Below are 13,085 nucleotides of genomic sequence, written 5' to 3' on the forward strand. Positions count from 1 at the left end.
GGAAATCACTATGTGATCCGTGTAAACTCATCGAACCTTCAAACAAACTTATAAGTAAGGGTTATCGTAGCAATAATGTATATAGTTTACATTGACTCTAATACCGAATTTGTCATTTAATAATTAAAACATGACTAAATTGTATCTTCTTTTGAAGTGAGATGTTTAGAGACACAGACACGTTAATTTTTTTCTCTCTACAGAAGTCTCTCCTCACTATCCTACTACCTGTCGGTACATTTATTTTTGGCATTACACAAGTCATGTCTTCTCTGACTGTTCATGGCGTTAAAATACTGAATCCCTGGGATGTGTTTTAGTTGATTTAGTCTCTGATGCATGACTTTTTATTATTAATTGTGTTTGGCTTTTAACTAGCTGTTAGTAACTGCGAGTACTCTCAAATTGTATTTTCTTGTAAATTCGACCAGTTGATACTGTTAATAATGCTTTTTTGTTATTTTATTTTAATATGGATCTTGTCTATATACAAGTTTTAATTCTTTGGAATATCTTCTAAATAAACTCATCATTTTTCACTTCTTCGTACTATATTTGTATAGGCTTCAAGATTTACTAGTATTATTAAAACCGTTTTTTTTTCAAAAGTGATTATTTTCGAAGGGTTAAATATATCGCAGTGGTGTCTTGCCATGTCTTTGTATGGACATTTTCCGACTTGTTTGGTATTCAAAAGCTTTCAGCTTATACCCAGACTGTATAAAACGTCACCAGTGTCTGGGCGAAAGGTTGATAAACCAGGGGTATGTTAAAGAACGTCTTGTCCTTTTCCTAAAAAGTTCATATGAACGTCCCAAAAAGTAAAATCGAAAAAATACTGAACTTAGAGGAAAATCATTTCGGAAAGTCCATAATCACATGGCAAAATCAAATAACAAAACGGATCAAAAACGAATGGACAAGAACTGTCATATTCCAGACTTGGTAACAGGCATTTTCAAATGTAGAAAATGGTGGATTAAACCTGGTTTTATAGCGCTAACCCTCTCACTTTGATGACAGTCTCATCAAATTCCGTTATATTTACATTGATGCGTTAACGCAACAGACACAATAAATGAAATAGTCAAAATGTGGGTACATCAGTCATCATCGTATCACAACTTTAAAAGGATCAATTTAACAGAACACAAAAACATCTATCTACAATCACACTCATTGATTTGTGTGTGTGACGTCAGAATTTTTTTTAACCAAGACTGTGATATATATTCTTCATTAACTTTACAAATTATACAAGATATTCTTGAATTATTTGTTCTGGTCACAGACGTTGTTTCTCATCTTAATAACGTGTGAAAGTATTTTCTTTTTTGTCTTCATAAATTTTACTGTTTAGTTTGTTTTTGAAGATATTCATTTGACGTGACACTGTACTTTGTGTTAATGTTTAATGATACATTTTGTATTTTTGTCTTTCACTTTTACTATAAGGTTTTGTCTATATATATGCCTTTTGTGTTTCTTTAATTTAAATGATATGGCTCTGTACTTATACGTCCCGTCATTGTGTTATTGTTGTATGGTATATTTTTATGTTCTTGTCTTTAATATTTGCTAATGTGCTTTGTCAACATGGCTTTTTTGTGCGTCTTTGTTGACTGTATACCTGTTTTTGTCAAGTTTTACCTATGTTGCCTGTTTTTCGTGTTCATATATTGTAGTCAATGTAATGGAATTTGATGCGCAGTCATACAAGTGAGAGGTTTAGGTAGCTTTAAAAGCAGGTTAAATTCACAATTTTCTACATAAGAAAATGTCTGCACCAAGTCAGAAATATAACATTTTGAACGAATCTATCCCATGGAACTAGAGCTAAAGGATACTACAGATACAGTCAAGTCTGTTTATAATCTTCACTTACATCCTAAAAGACAAGGAGGGTCAGTAAAAACCAAAAGTTTACGACAAACGACCGTACGGTGACCTATAGTTGTTAATGTCTGTGTCATTTTAGTTTGTGGACAGTTGTCTTATTGGCAATCATACCACACCTTCTTTTTTATATGACAAAGAAGATGATTTCAGCTTCCCAATTGTAAACTTTCCATTTCTATGTAGCAACATGCCAGCAGCGCTTGTATACGGAGTATATCTCCAAATTGATACGATATTCCCGGGCTTGCATTTCCTATCATGATTTCCTTGATAGACGGTTGCTGCTCACAAGGAAGCTATTAAACCAAGAGTTCCAAATGATGACGTTAAAATCATCCCTTCGTACATTTTACGGACGCCATCACGAGTTAGTTGACCGTTATGAAATAATCGTTTCACAGATGATATCGGATATGTTCCTTATGTCGTAACTAAACATGCTTAAATACCCTCCCTGTTCATGAATGTGACCTACCGAATTAGACTATTTACCGGATTTGTAATAACATAAGCAACACAACGAGTGCAACATGTTAAGCAGGATCTTTTACCCTTCCGGAGCAACCGAGTTCCTCCATGTTTTTGTTTGGGTTGGTGTTGCTTAGTCTTTGGCTTTTTTCAGTTGTGTCTTGTGTACTATTATATTTCTGTGTGTCTTTTTATATTTTAGCCATAACATTGCAGTTTCATTTCAATCTATGAATTTGACTGCCCCTCTGGTATATGTCGTCCCTGTTTTGTTATCCATTCGTTTGATGTGTTTGAGGGGTTAGAGCTTTTGATTTTACTATGTGATTAGGCACTTTCCGTTTCGAATTTTCCTAGGAGTTCAGTAATTTAGTGATTGAAATTTTTGAGATATCATTTGAGTAATTAAGTAAATCGTTGCTATCAAATGGTTGCTTCATGTATATTTGAAACTGTTTTGAAAATTCACATGTACAAATTTTGCATCAAAGGAAATAGAGAATCTCCGACAATACTATTACTTATAGTAATTATAATTTTTATATTACTACTTATAATAATACTATGGTTATTCGAACTCTTGCATTTAGATTTTTCTAGGTTTGTTTAATTTCATATTATAGATAGAAAATATATGTTCATCGTCTTTTTTACATGTAGAAGAATAAATTTTTGTGTATAAAATCAGTAAATCAAATGATTTACCTTTGTTTCAATTTCAATGTTGACATCCGTTTTCGTATAAGAAATCAAAACGCATAATTTTATGTGAATTCGTCTCTAGATAAGTGTTTTCATTTAAAGTCACATGAATACGGATTCAATGAGGTCGAACTTGCAAGTGAATAGTTCATCATTGATCTCTCTTAGCCAAATTGAACCAAGATGGTTGCTAATTATTCTAAAACAACTATTCCACTTTCATTAATGATTGAACATAAACAATCATATTTCATTTTTCCTAAATATTTTAAAGCTAGTGCCGCCATAAATTTATTTTTTGTTTTTTAATATATAATTGATATAAAAATCAAATATTAGAAAAACAAATATTTGTTTTTCTGAAAGAAAACTTGCGGTTAACATTTTCTCCCCAAATAGTATTATTACCTTACAGTATTGCATACTTTCATTTAGGATTGTTTTTTAACTAACCTGCGGTATAAAATTGTCCATTTTAGTATACTTTGGATGAAGATCTTCAATGCATGCACGAGGACAACCTTTCAGAAATAACCAAAAAGTTATAAGCTGTCACATTCTTGTTCACCGATTTTACTCCAATCTTTGGTTTATTGCATACCAATTGGGATATCCAAATAACAACGAGTGTGTAAAATCAACAATGCATGACTAAAATGATATATTTCAGTATTTTCTGCGTGTTTTTTCGTCTAGATGCCATCTTATTAACTATCTAGACGATCTCTGAAGACTGACGACGGATTAATCACAAGATACCAACATATATATATATATATATATATATATATATATATATAGAAATGAAAACACTTTACTCATAATAATCCCTCTGCAACAATACTGTTGTCAAATTTGAAGCTAAATCTCTAATCACAATTCACTTTAAACACCTTTGAAACATATATATCTTTGATTGTGTCTGATACCTTAACTAATCTGAATCGACAGTAAACAAACAAAAAGTAAAACAACTAAACTAAAAAATGTACCGAACTCAGAGGAAATTCAAAGTCAAACAAAGGAAACGAATGGATAAAACATGTCATATTCCTGTCTTGGTACAGGCAGTTTTATGTAGGAAATGGTGGATTGTACAACGTAAAATTGAAGATTAGCTTCAAATCAGTTTTATCCTTTTCTCATTTTTATGTTTTGTGTCAAAGACATATTTCGTGATAATATTATGGAGTGCGTATATTTTTCTACAATTTGTTAGTTAACATATCTTGGCTTTAGAATATTAATAGGTTTTACATTGTTATAATATACACAGGTAATTATTTTGACATGTTTTACTAGCTTGTTATGACGAATTCAAACATTAGAAAAGTGATATTGTTTTTAAATGTAAACGTGCGTGAAATATAAATAAAACAACACCTTACTAAAATGCACAATGTTTTACTATTCTACAAACTCTTAGTTTTAAAGTGAAATATTTAGAAAATGGGAAATAGTAAAAATACCTTTTTCGATTCTTTATATCAAATAAAGAAAATTTGTTTATCACAGAAAATTAAACAAAGTTCATTTCGCCTATACTCATCGTTGGGTTCTGATAGCTATAGAAAGATGAGTATGTAACAAAATAGATGGTTGTTATTTGGAAAAAAAAAAAACAACACCCACAGTTGCTAGGTTGATCAATGACAAATATTCCTCTTAGACATAACGAAAAAGAATAACGAAAAAGTTCCTTAGTCAATGCCATCATCCTTTCATCTTAATTGATCGCGATTGAGCTACAACCATTTGCAAATTGCTACCAAAACTTGAAATGCCAATGTTAATGAGAATAAATGAACATGAACTTTATATCTTAGTCTTTTTTGTATGTTTTTGAATGCGTTGACAGTTTATTTTCAATCTATTAGTCCGACTGTCCCTCTGATATCTTTCGGCCCTCTTTTTGGCCTAGTGACGTCTTTTTTCGACTAGTGATCATTGATTGTCGCTTGGCGTCATTTTTTTTTGTCTCTTGTTGACTTATCGTATATTGTCCAAATTTATTTGCAAAATACCTTATTATAAATCTGTTCAATTTTATTTCATATGAAATTTAGAAGATATAGTGAACATATATTTAATCAACAACCATGATAGCGTTATGTTATTAGCATCTTCATTTATGCACTAATAAAGTACATCCATTATCAATTTCAAACTTGAATGGTCTATAATGTGTTGGTTGAGATCCTTTTTGTTCTTAATATCTCTTCGGCGGCTTTACAACACAGCCACCACAACAACACTGGTTATTTCCGACGCACCTCGCTGATCCTGCACAGAATCTCTCAACACAAAAAGAAAAGCAACCATCAATGTTGAAACCACAGTCCACTGTGGGAAAGCACGTTTCAGCAGCTTCAGTATACTTCAATCCTAAATAAAAAGTAAAAGTAAAATAATACAGATTTTCCGAGGAAAATATAAAACGGAAAGTCCCTTATTAAATGACAAAATCAAAATCTCATACACATCAAACGAATGGATAACATCTGTCATATTCCCTGTCTTGCTACAGGCATTTTCTTATGTAAAAAATGGTGGATTGAACCTGGTATTAAAGCTAGATAGGCTTCACACTTTGAAACAACAATATAAGGTCAATTTCATTTTAAGAAAAGGTAATCATAGTTACTAAATGAAAACACAGAACATATAATATCGAAAGCTTGAAACTTTACCTAATAATTTCTCATTTTTGGAATTATTACACACTTGTTGTTGTTTTTGTTTGCTTTTAATACCCATTAATGAAGAACGGAAAACAATAACTTACTCGTCAATTTTGGTAAATTATTTTAGTACGGAAATAATTAACTTACCTGTGAGGCATATCAATATGCAGCATAATCCAAGGTAGGCACTCATTATTCAACAGCAATAGTCCTGCAAAGTATTATATGCTATAAATTTAGCAGTTTATTTATATAAATAAGTCAACCAATCGCTCACAAAAAGTGTAAAATAAAAGTAATTTAAGAAAAAGCAATATAAAAATGTCAAATATCACGATATTAGAATTTAAGACTAAAGATTAAGACTCAAAATTGCTAAATTGTTTTTGTATTCTATAAAATAACGTACACTTATTACACTTAACTAGTAACACATGTACAAGTTTCCACCTAATTGAACTAACACCGATCGACATTTACAAGAAAATAATATCACATGATAATTTGTGTTGTTGCATACATGTATCTATCTCATTTACCTACCTGTATATAGATCAATGTTATGCAATGATGTGCTATAATGATTTTAAACAGAAAATGACACAATTGAAAGTAACGTTCATTGGAGCGAAATTTCTTTAGGGAGGAGTCTGATGCCCACAAAGGCTATAAGAATTAACGGGATAAACACAGGTGCAAAAATGTTTTAATTTATTTTGCGTAACTGAGGAAGTGACAATTATTTCTGCATGTCTCTTTTAATTTCATTATGTCCTTCGGCATGTCTTTTCAAATTGTCATTTCTGTCGACATGTCTCTTTAATTTCGTTATTTACCTTTTTGGTCATGTTGTTTGTTGGTCCAATGGACCTTTTTGGTCATGTTGTTTGTTGGTCCAATGGAGTTCGTTTCAATGTTGTTATTTACCTTTTTGGTGATGGTGTTTCTTGGTCCAATGGAGTTCGTTTCAATGTTGCTATTTACCTTATTGGTCATGATGTTTGTTGGTACAATGAAGTTCGTTTCAATGTTGTTATTTACCTTTTTGGTCATGCTGTTTGTTGGTCCGATGAAGTTCGTTTCAATGTTGTTATTTACCTTTTTGGTCATGCTGTTTGTTGGTCCAATGGAGTTTGTTTCAATGTTTTTATTTATCTTTTTGGAGATGCTGTTTGTTGGTACAATGAAGTTCGTTTCAATGTTGTTATTTACCTTTTTGGTCATGTTGTTTTTTGATCAAATGATGTTCGTTTCAATGTTGTTATTAATCTTTTTGGTCATGCTGTTTGTTGGTCAAATGGAGTTCGTTTCAATGTTGTTATTTACCTTTTTAGTGATGCTGTTTGTTGGTCCAATGAAGTTCGTTTCAATGTCATTATTTACCTTTCTGGTCATGCTGTTTGTTGGTCAAATGGAGTTCGTTTCAATGTTTTATTTACTTTTTTGGTCACACTGTTTGTTGGCCCAATGGAATTGGTTTCAATATTGCTCCTCAGGCAGATCCTGTATTTCATGCCTTACAATTATTTGTTCGTTTTATATCCTTAATAATTTCAATTCAAACGGTAAACAAGATCGAGAAATTGCAATCATGTCATATTTTTTTATGATTTTAGTAATAAGATAGAATATTTTGCTTTAATTTAAAAAAAAATAATTTGTTGATAAAAATTAAAACAAGTAATTTGCACCAAATTTCATTCTTAAAAAGTTGGGTCTATACACTCGTTTTAAAGATAGATCAGTCTAAATATCAAAACATTTGAAACATACATCTTTTCTCGGAATGTCACAGTAAGACATTCCGAAAAATACAGTTTAAGGTTAGCGACGTCATTACCTCTCTGTAACTGTATCGTATGCCCTTTAAGTATTTTTGTTCATTTTCCCGCACGCCCGATTCTCTTTGTTAGGCTGATTTCATTTGCAAAATTAAGAACTCTTAAAATGACGTTCAAAATAAACAGGTGATTGCGTTTCTTCGCTAAGCTTACCACTCTAAAAGTAAAGTTCATTTGAACAGCAAGGAAGCTTCTAGTATACCCAGATATTGTTTAAACGGTATAACTTATAAGACACCAAGATGCTGCAGAATATGAATTCTTTCTGTTTATCTGGCCATGTGAACAATGTGTCATTTGTTTTTCTTTAGACAAATGGAAAGAAGAACAACCTGACATAAAAAAGTTGGTAAACATGACTGTAATAATGTAATAAAGTTCAATTTCTTCTGCTGTATCATACCCCCCCCCCCCCCCCACACACACACTTTAGTCCTGCAGATCTGTGACAACATTGTTGGTTCGATAATTAAAGCACTTATTTTGGCATGGTAGTAATGCTGGCTGTTCCAAACAATATTAGCTCTGTACTCACAATAAATATTCAAAATGGTGAATATTTCAATAATGGCCACCACAAAATATCACGGAAATCAATATATATATATATATATATTACTAGTTTAAGGTAACACATTTAACATGAAAGGTAAACAATGACAAAGAAGAAGTGCAGGTACATTATGTTTTGTAGTCTATAAAAAAATATATAAAAAATGAATCAAACTTAATTTATTCAAAACAGCCACCACAAAATATGAAATGCAGTAAATATCCCTGATTCTAGTTCAACTTCGTCCTATTCATAAGATAATTACTGCTCTGCTTCGAACAAAACTAGGTATGGACTCACGTTAAAACGTCAATATATCTGCCATAAGATATCAAAACAATTAATATCCATAAGGTTTCAAATTGTTTTGAAGGTCCTTAAGTAAGACTTAGTGCATTAATTACCAAGCGTATGTCACATTTATTTATTAAAGTCAAACATCAAAATATGTGTGAGTAATACATAAATAAGCGTAATTCTTGTACTTTTCTTTGAGAACAGAAGCTTGCGACAAGAGATTATGTACAGACACTTGCGTTATATCAATATTTTAGCTAGAAAAAAAATATAAAAATATTTTGCCTCAAAATCTTTTCTCAATCGGAATAGTATGCAAAATGTATATTGTAAGGATCTTAAAAACAGCAGTAGTTTAAGCTTTCCAGGCTATTAACAATGTTTGCTTCTTTTGTTAAAACTTATTTCGGTGGTGAAAAAACAAAAAAGTTGCTACAACAATAATTGAAAAGCTTACACATTCAGAAAATTCAAAAAAACGTAATGTAGATAAAAGTCCTTTCAGAGTCATTGAAACATTAGTCTATAACTATTTGGCCAAATAATCAAATGCAGACAAGTTAATCCATTTATGCACTTAGATAAAATCATTTCTTAATGTTTACAATTCGCCAAAAGTAAAGCACCACGATGACTATAATATAACTGGCAAATTCCATAACTATTCTCAAAAAAATATTAACTCCGATAATTCTGTAAGAAGTCATCTGCACTTTTTCAAATACACTGTGTCGATACCTTAAAATCATCTTCCTATTTTCCCTCGTACAGGTGAAGTTTGACGTTTATCAAAACCTTTGACAATTTTGAAAACCAAAACAGTTCAATTACATCTAAATAATCGTTACATAGTACGCCACTTTTCAAAATTGCAGCATTTTACTTGCCTAAATTGGTAGATTCGTCACAACCACATGCTTTGGAAAAAACTCCGCAATTTAACCGATATCGATCATGTGCCGACGACCTGTGCTTATTATGTCTTTAACTTAGAATATCATATTCCAAAGGATAACGATAAATCATTTATACCAACCAAATATAATCATACGTTACATATTTACATCTAGTAATTACCACTTTTACGAACATGCACTCTGTCAGTTATTTAGCAAGAAATACATATATGCCAACCTGGTATAACAAGTGAATCGTGCAACTCTATCCTTACATGGTATGAAATACTTGGCAAACAGATGGATTGACGCAGGTTATAATGCAAACGTTAAGTATGTCGGGACAGCCTTCCATACATGAAAAGTCAAGAATAATGGTCATCAGCTATCAATCTATCATAACAAGGTGCTCGATCAGCTGTTCGTGACTAGCTCAAAATTAACGTCGACGAAACGTTCTAGCAAATCATGTGTCGATTAGTTGAGAAAATGACGTCAGATTTAGATTGCAATGCAAACACCGAAAATTATTGCAAATTTTTTTTAAACTGCATTTATCTGCATGCGAACTCCTCCAGTAGTGGCATCAACCAAGTGGTTGTACATAAACTCATCATAAATACCAGGATTTACAAAAGATTTATCAGTGACGCTCGAATCCAAAACAATTAAACTCACCAAATACATTTGTATAGGATATGATACTGATAATGCACGAAGAGGCTGAAATTGAGAACTCAACATGTTGAAAAGTTTTGCCCAAAACAGGTCATCTCTTTCTTACTTAATCATTCTTAATTATTTAGACTAATATAGAATTTGTAAACAGTTAACTTATAAAACTTACTATAAGTGTTGGCTACTGGGCTGGTGATACGTATAGCCTCCGTGAGAAACACTAATCCAGCAGTGTCTGTGACCCTCTGTATATATTTAGTACTCGCGGTCTGTCTTTACATTCTAAGTGAGACTCGTATGAAATAGGATTGAAGGCAACTTAAGTACACATTTGACGTGAACTGTTATTGATTTTTGCGACTTAAACCTAGGTGTTCCTTGTCTTAATTAAAGGACAAGGTACAATAAGACCTGTTTTTGCCCCCCCCTACTTTCTAATTTTTCAACTTCTATTTTTAAAAGCTACTTATTATGTTAAAATATTCCCTAATGCTTGAAGTTTTGTTAGGATGAACTTCAAAACCACTAATTTTAGCGACTGGGTGAGGTGAGGGGGACACTTTCTGTTATTATTCAAATATTGTAATTATTATTCACCTTTCAGTGTTTTGTACAACATATTTTTAGTTTTTAAGTGCCTACGTGACCCATGAATTTGTTTTATTCGAATGTCAGAGCACTGTTTATGCTGTCTAAATCGACGAATTTTTCTCTGGTTACATACGCGCACCCTATTAAATTTTAAAAAAGAATGACCGAAAATCGTAATTTTCCCTTCTTTTGGCCTTTTTGGTGCCTTAAACCTCCCAACCTCACCCATTTTCTGAAATTGATGGTTTTATAGTTCAGTCTAACAGACTTCAAACCTAGGGAATATTTTAACACGATAAGTAGCTTTCCAAAACATTTTGAAAAATGAGAAAAAAGAGGGGCCAAAAACGAGCCTTATCGTACATTGTCCTTTGAAAATTATGAGATTAAATATCGGTGATTCGGGTCAGAAAAGACTAAAAGTGAAAAAGTATCCGCAAAAACAAGTTTGTGTATAGTATTGAAAACAGTACATTCTAAAGTGTGTTTTTTAAATACAGGTCATCTTTTCTGGTGTTCAAAAAACTTTAGTATTTAAAAAAAGTTTTTGATCTTTATTACTACATCTTGTAATATGAGATGATTCATGATTGTCAATGAGATTTGTCACTTCCTCGAAATTCACATCAACAAGAACTAAACTATCGTCATTTTGAAAATCTATACCATTGGATTTATCCATGTTTACATCTATTTTTTTTAATAGCAAAACTTGTTCTGTACAAACAGATTAAGAACTGGACCTAATACACCTGATTGCTATTTGTCCGCCATTACTGAACATCACAAAAGTTCCCATTAAATTTTGACGTCATAATAAACAAATTCTGATGCCACAATTGAAAGGAAACAAACGATACCGGAAATACCAGAAGGAACTTGCACGAGAGGTCCCTCATATGGGTTATTAGCCCGAGTGTGAAATTGTTGCTTTTGTACTTCCGTTCATCACACATACGCAATAGCTGTCATATTAATGCTTAGTATATGATAAATTGGTATAATTCATCTCCTCGTAGATAATATATTAAGATTTAGTACACCAGACCCGTTTTATGTCTAAAGAAAGACTCATAATTGACGCTCGAATGAAAAAAGTGAAATAGGCCAAATCAAGATATTCCGTTAACGGTATACAGTAAAGTTTTAATGCCGAGTTGATTTGTTTAATTTAAATACTAGCTATTTGTTTACCTACATAACTAAAACATGTTATTACAATTACATACGTGTGCCTCTGTTTAATGTCAATATTTTACAAATTTTCTAAAACCATTGTTTTCATGGACGTTTCTATACTTCTATAAGTTCTTTTGTTTTGAAATATTTTCTGTATATTCTGAAAGCATATATCTATTGAAGTTTAAATCTCAGCTTCCTTACAGACATGGTATTGTTAAAACTCCCATCTATAATTTCAAAAGGAACACAGTGTAAACAAAAGGGCAGGGAATATTAAACATTACACTGGACATAGACATACCGAATAGTGTTTTCAGATACATTTGACCACAAAATGCAGGGTAACGTTTTTGCTACATCATTGAATATAATGAGTATGTGTCGTATCTAGCTGAATCTTTAGTATCAAGATACATGTATGGGCGAAAAAATTCTTTAAGCAAATAATCAGCATAAAATTTTTGGAAAATACATATCTGTCTTGAAAATATGGCCAGTAGTAGCATTTGATCGCAATGCAATTAAGAAAATTTGAAATTGAGATTGATACACAAACAAAAGATATAAGACTAGATCATTTCGCCGCTTTGTGGTAAATGCACGATTAAATGATGTCAAGATTGATTAAGGATAATTACTCCTTTTGTTTTCAAATGATTGCTAAATTTACTGAATCTTCTGGTTCTATCAATGCGTTGCCAAAGATGGGTCTATTTCAAAGACCTAAGTACTAAATAATCAAAAAAAAAAAAAGGCCGTATAGGACATTTTGTCAAAAACGATGATTGTGTGCCATTTTCAGAACTAAAAGCTTCAGAAACACCTTGGTCGCCACCTACAATTTAACATATTTTGTAACCAAAAGATTCCAATTTTAATATATTATTATATATTATTCATCAATATAAAAACGTTTTGGATCGTGGATGGCGGCCAAGGTTAATTATGACAAAAATAATTCAAAGTATGGAAAACATTAACAAAAATTAACCTTACAATACAAATAATGTTTATTTAAGGGATCATGGCTTAATGTTTTTGCACCTATTTGTACTGTAGTGCTGTCATGTAATGTTGTCATTTTAATGTTATGTTTAACATTGCCATTAAAACTCAAGGTTTGGCTAGCCGCAAAATCAGGTTAAACCAACATTTTGTTTTCTTAAAATGTCCTGTAGCAAGTCGGGAAAATGACCATTGTAATAATTATAGTTCGTTTATGTGTTACACGTTAGTGTTTTGTTTCTGTTGGGTCGTTGTTCTCCTCTTATATTTGATGTGTTTCCCTCAGTTT

The 13,085-nt window shown here is 31.8% G+C and overlaps 1 long non-coding RNA gene across 2 annotated transcripts; it reads right to left on the minus strand.

The window, feature by feature from the left end:
- Positions 1-5,171: 5,171 nt before the first annotated feature.
- LOC143074757 (uncharacterized) lies at positions 5,172-6,338 on the minus strand. 2 transcript variants are annotated; one of them, XR_012978062.1, is made up of 3 exons: positions 6,297-6,338; positions 5,901-5,964; positions 5,172-5,454 (listed from the first exon to the last, which is right to left on the minus strand). It is a non-coding gene; the product is annotated as an uncharacterized LOC143074757 (long non-coding RNA). The 2 variants fall into 2 exon arrangements; XR_012978061.1 differs by lacking the exon at positions 6,297-6,338 and adding an exon at positions 6,163-6,240.
- Positions 6,339-13,085: the final 6,747 nt, after the last annotated feature.

The sequence above is a fragment of the Mytilus galloprovincialis genome, chromosome 5 (assembly GCF_965363235.1).
Source record: "Mytilus galloprovincialis chromosome 5, xbMytGall1.hap1.1, whole genome shotgun sequence".
Classification (NCBI taxonomy): domain Eukaryota; kingdom Metazoa; phylum Mollusca; class Bivalvia; order Mytilida; family Mytilidae; genus Mytilus; species Mytilus galloprovincialis.